Source organism: Dipodomys merriami, unplaced genomic scaffold (genome assembly GCF_024711535.1).
Source record: "Dipodomys merriami isolate MVZ:Mamm:240054 unplaced genomic scaffold, mDipMer1.0.p SCAF_96, whole genome shotgun sequence".
NCBI classification, from domain to species: domain Eukaryota; kingdom Metazoa; phylum Chordata; class Mammalia; order Rodentia; family Heteromyidae; genus Dipodomys; species Dipodomys merriami.
Genome location: NW_027206579.1, coordinates 290,236 through 296,878, shown reverse-complemented (window position 1 = coordinate 296,878; position 6,643 = coordinate 290,236).

The following is a 6,643-nucleotide window of genomic DNA, read 5'->3' as shown; positions in this document are numbered from 1 at the left end:
ATGGGAGGGTGATCTGCTTTGAGAATCACAAAAGAGGGGTGATGAGGCTAGGTTCTGTTAGAGTTGAGGCCTTTCAACAAACAGTAGCTTTTCCCAGAGGCTATTTTGTGAAAAACTCACAGAGCCCAGCCTGTAGCCATTCTCAGGTTTTCTGTTTTTCAATTGATTGTGGAGGCTGCTAGAAGGAGGGGAAGCCTCTGGCTCTGGTTACACAGTGAGGAAAGCCACTCCAATGGCTGGTGCCTGAGCTGGGTGACTTTTCCAGGGATGGAGCTGAGTCTGGCAGGTCCCTTCGCCGTTAAGTTCTTGTGACCTGCTAAATGACTCGTTTTATTCCAAGGCCTGAGCTGGAGCTAGCACCTCCTCCGAGCTTTTTCGGTATCCAAGATGGAGATCACCGGTGCTGGGGGGGGAGGGGTGGCCTTCCCTCCTCTGCTCCCTGAGAAGGAGTGAGGACGTCGGGCTTGTACTCACGCTGAGTCTTGGATCCTGGCTCGTCTCTGGTCTGTAAACTGCAGGATGAAGTTGTCTGCTCCTTGTCCGTTCTTGCTGGTGTTGAGTAGAATCCTCTCGCCTGCTGCGTCTGGCTCCTTTGTCTCGGACTCTCTGTGTGAGCGCTCAGGTATGTCCGCGGCTGTGGTCGCCGCTGCGACCCTGCTGCCGCCATGGCGGTGGCTGGCAGGCACTCGGATGTGTCTCCTTGTCTTGGCTTCCCCTCTCTTGTCTAACTCTCTGTCCTGTGGTGGCACACTTGGTGTGATTCTCTGGCTTAGAACTGTTCACTGGAACTCTAAGACTGCTTTCTATGAGAGAGCTTGTTCAGATTCCAGCTTCTCCTCCGCCATCTTCCCGGAACTCCCAAAACACTGTTCTTATTGAACTTGTCTATGTCCTTTTACATTTCAAATCCAAATAGCATATTTCCTTCAATGTATTCCCATAAAAACTTTCCTTCCTTTACTTCTGTAAATCTGTGTTTATTACTTGTTTGTTTCCTTATTTATCTCTTTCTTCCAATCTTGTCCCCACGGGTGCTCACATTGGTCACACTTGTGTCAGAATTTTCCTTTTCCTCCTCCCTTTAATAATGTCCCTGATTTTATTATTCTTTTGCATATTCAAGGTCGTGGATATTTAGATGATGTCTAAACAGATCTATATGTGCATCTCTTTAACATAAACCTTAGAACTGAGAATTTTTTCCTCTAAGTCCATATTTTCCACCTGTAGTCCTTTTCACCAAGAATTTAACTAACAGTTGCCAGCCAGAGATGTGGATGCATTTTAGATTTCTTCTTACCTTTCTTCTTAGCTTTCTTCTTACCTTTCTTACCCTCCCCTTAGATAAGATGAATGATTAAGATTTTCTCAGGTTCTTTCACTAATACAATTTCTATGTACTCTTTTTATGCCCATAACACCAGCCTGTTTCAAGTATTCATCACTGGTAACCTGATCCTAAAACAACCGTTTACAAAGTATGCTTTTTTCCCCATAGTCTTTTCATATTTGTCCTCTCCTTCACCAAATTACTCTCTTTGTAAGCACACAGAGTGAAGAGCTCAGACAAAAATTCTAGTATCATTATTTACTCACTACGTTGACTGTTGGCCTTACATTTCTCTTCTATAAATGGATGTAATCTACCAGAAATATTGAAGAATATTTGTTGACTTCTAGATCAAGGAAAAAAAGTGAAGAGTCCTTACATTTTCCACTTTAGCTTACAAATAAGGAAGGAGTCAAATTCAGTTTGTTGGTATAAAGTTACAAGTTGTTTCTTGCAGAAATAAACATAAATTTTAACTCCTAGCTCTATGATCTGTGTCTTTTTATGGTAACTACAGATATGTAAGTGGTATTATGTAAATTGTGTCATTGGTTATTGAATACTAAGTGGTATTATGTAAATTGTGTAAATTGTGTCATTGGTTATTGAATACTAACTATAAGAGAATGTTATTTGAATTAATCACACTGAGTTTAAAACTATATCTTAGTCCATCAAAATGTGCAAGTAAACGATTTTATTTATAAGAACACAATACCACCAAGAAAAGTGAGTATACATTAGAGAGACTGTAGGAATAACATTAGGGTTTTTACTGTCTCTACCTATTAATGTAATTTTATTTCTTGGTATTGAAACTCTCCTCTTGTTATTATTGTATGTAATCTAATTCAGTTTATAACTATGTATTCAATGTGGGAAATCTAGCTTCAAAGAAGTGTAAAGTTTTTTTCCTTTTCAATCACCTTATCATTGTCAGGCTACACTGTGGTCATCATCATCATCTTCATCAAAATTATTATTAGCATCATAAGTGCTAATTAATGAAAGTCTTATATGTGCCTATTATTTTGCTATTATTTGTCTTTTGATTAATATTTTTAATGTTAACACTGTGCATGCATCCATATTAAAATTTTGAACAAATAAAATAAAAAACTAAACCATATCAGGTAGCTTGACTATGTGCTTATAACAAATTATGGAATAGATTTTTGAAACATTGCTAATTCCTAATCAGTATGGATTAACTTCCTCTTTCTCCCTCACTACACACAAATACTTAAGAGTTTGGACAGAACTTTTTCAAGTAATATACTGTAAATGTTACTACAATGTCATATGTATATCCAAAATTCCCTTGAATGTAAAAGCTCTAATATCTATTGAAATATTAGTTATTTTATTTTATGAGACTTTTAGAAAAATAGACTGTATATCTTTGAAATATAAAAGGTCAAAAAGAGTAGCAAAAATTTTTAGAGGGAGTCTGTCTTCAGAAATATATCTATATATATTAATGTTATGTGTAGAATGACATATATTTTAGAGATTGTCATCAGAAATATATACATATATCTAAATTTATCTGTAGAATGATGTACACTATAGAGAAACAAAAATCTTAAAACATAATTAAAATAAAAAAAAATACATCAAACCAAGTGTCAGTGACTCACTCTGATAATTCGACCTATTCCGGGTAATGAGATCTTAGAAGTGTGTTTGAAAATGGCCCAGACAGAAAAGTACTTGTTAGATTCTTATCTCCAATTAACCACTAAAAACATGAATTAGCTCTGTGCCTCAAGTTGTAGATTGCTGTCCTTGAGCATAAAAATGATTAGGGATAATGCCCAGGCCTTTCAAACAACAACAACAACAACAACAACAAAATATATCACTTTAATTTCACAAAAGCATCTTTTAACTGCTGTGAACATTTCATAGAAACATGTATACATGAAAATATTAAGTAAAAGTATAGAATATTTACGTTTATGTTAAAGACATGACTATTTAGACTGTTTAAGATATTTATGAATAATTAATAATTAGGAAATAAGAATAATGATGGGTAGGTAATATATTGGGACTGGTTTGTTATTCTATTTTACGATAGTAATAGAATGATATTTATAATGATTATATAAAATTACTCTTGCTTCATATTTGAATTCTAATAAATGATAAATATTTTAAATGTTTCCAATGGAAAGTAATATCAATTCTTATGTATTTTCAAAGCAATTGAGAAAATTATTCCAAGCTGGTTTGCTCTAAGACTTTATTTTTTCTTGTTCTAGTTTTCATAGGTTCATAGAAATTAAAATTCCATAAATTCAATGGATGTTGGCATTCAGGAACATCTTCATAGATACTAATATCGGAGTCTCTTAAGTGGAATTGTTTTAATTCATTTGTTACTTTCAAAAATAAATCAAGATGATAGTCTATTTTGTTTCTTTTCACTGATATTGTCCTTATCTTGAGAATACTTTTTCCCAAGCAAAATAGAGAAAAACAATTGGATTGACCAAGTAACATATGGCTTTCATAAGATACAGATGCATAGATTTGTGTCTTCTGTCATTTGCCAAAAGTTTCTTCCAAAAAGGTTATCAATTATTTATAAGTGTTGCTTAATTCCTAGGTATTCCAGTTATCACAAACACTTTTTGATTGAGTTATCTCTGAATAAACTCAAAATAAACAGACAAAAATCCTCAAAATGAACAGAAATCATATTATTCTTTTAAATGTTTGCATTTTACAAAGTTTTTAAGCAAAAACAGAAAATATCTTTTTAGGTATTCTGCATTTTGTGTGAAGTATTTAACAATAGTTTTTTTTGATGACGTGTAATTCACTTGAAATATATTATCTCCTTTTATTGTATGCATTTTAGTGCTTTGGAAGTGAATTGTACAATCATAGGTTTTCCAAGCCTATGATTTTCACAAATTTGCTTTTCTTCAAATAGAAATGCTGTAAATTTGAGAACAGACATTAAAGTAGATATAAAATTCATTTATAGGAATTTGTCCAGCATACATCCTCTATAGTGAGCCTTTTCAAAATTTGATTTTGGGGATTGTTTCCAGGGTCTCACACAAAGTATTCAAGTGCACTCTCAGTGAACTACATTCCCTGTCCAAACAAGTTTTTTACTTCTCTTTAATACATACATAGAGGTGTAATGGATAGAACCTATTCAATTCTCTTTGACCTTTTGAAAACTTGCTTTCTTTAATGATTGAAGTATTATACAAATTGATTTTCTATGTGGAGTATATCAATTTCTCCACAAGTGCATTACTATATTTTGTGTCATCTTTTTATATTATGGTCCTACTAGTGAGTTTTCTCTTTATTTAATTTTGGATACGAAAGAGGCACTTATTTCATATGCTCCTACTGTTTACATATGTTCTTTAAAGAAATATCCTATTTGGGAAAAAGTTATAAAGAATTAGAAGATATAAAAATACTTAGACTCAGAATCATTGTAGCATTAACATTGTAGCATTAACAAATATGTGTCCTCTATCTGTTAGATATGTTTTCACTTCTGATATATGGTCCTTTGAATTATGAAAGATTATAAGTTGATATTATCCAGTTTATTCTTGCTTTTCTTTACCCACTAATGCTTTCCACGTCATAATTTAGAAACCTTTACTGAACCAATGCTGTGAATTTTTATGTTTATGTTTTAAATGATTTTACCTCTCACATTTAGTTTGATAATCATTTTTTATTTAAAATTTTTAAATTTTTGTATAAGGATTGAAGTAGTAGTCTAAGAACTTTTTTAAATCTAGGGAGGCAATAGTGCCACTACACCCATTTAAGATTGTATTTTTATTTCATAAAGTCATGGCATCCTTTTCAAAATCTATTTGCCATAAAGCTGAGATTTTTTTTTATTGTGAAAATACCATATGGAGGGTTTACAATTACACAACAGTATTAACCAAAGTATGCTATTTGCAAAGGAGTATTTAAAAGGTGTAATTTCTTTTAAAATTCAACTTTTAATCCAACAAAATGAATACTAGGAATCTATCACTTGGAATATGTGAGCGGAAGTCAAAGGGAAGGAATAAAGAGAGTTATGGAGGAAGAGAGAGAAGGCATAATATTCAATGCAGATAGTATGAAACTAGAAAACATGAAAGTGGGGTGAGGTTTGGAAGGGTATAGGAAAGTTATGTAAAGATCCATTGTACTTATAAACTGATTTGTGGAATGGAAATTCTTTTGAACAACTATTTAATGAAAATATAATTAAAAACAATGGAGATATCTGATCTTAAACTTCATTCTCTTAAACCATAAATCTATTTAATAGTTTCCTCCTCAGAATTTTTTTTTGCAGGTATTTTCTTCATAATGTTAGAAAATTGACCAAAGCCTGGCGCTGGTGGCTTACGCCTGTAATCCTAGCTACTCAGGAGGCTGAGATCTGAAGATCGCGGTTCAAAGCCAGCCGGGGCAGGAGAGACCGTGAGACTCGATCTCCAATAAACCATCAGAAAACTGGAAGTGGCAGTGTAGCTCAAGTGGTAGAGTGCTCACCTTGAGCTGAAGAGCTGTGGGACAGCGCCCAGGCCCACAGTTCAAGCCTCACGGCTGACAAAAAAGAAAAAAAAAAGAAAAAAAAAGAAAATTGACCAATGCGATGAATATCAATATATCATATTGCATATTGTAAATAGACACAATATAAAAATCACAGTAAAAATGTTAGAATTCATGACATGATAAAAACAGGTATAAAATATCAAATGCTGAATAATAGTTTTTCCAAGTACTTTACCTAAGGTATCTAACTTAATCCTCACAATAATCCCATAAAGTGTAACTACTTCCATTTTTAATTCTCAGATGATGTTATTGAAGTCCTCAGAATTGGAATTACTAGTACAGCATTGCACACATGGTAAGTGTTAGGCTGAGGCCAATCTCCCACTGTATCAAATAACCTCATTTTATTTTATGACTAAAATACCAGCACTTAAGACTACTAATTCTAAGAAAATTTCCCAGAATTATTGTGTGCACTCTAATAATATTTGACTTTATCTTTGTTAGAAAATAGGTAGCTGTAATATGAAAACTCCAAGTTCTTAATCAATTTATACATCCATGGTGAAAGGAACTGCTAAAGTATAACATATTTTATTTTTAGCACAAAATAGTGGAAATCATATTCTATCCCTTCACTCAACACTGCACTGCCTGGGGACCCCATCTCTGTTTAACACAGTCATACCGAAAGAGTGTCCTGCCCAATTCCTGATGGAAACAGACTGCAGGTGTTATGGACCAATCATTTCCACATTGTAG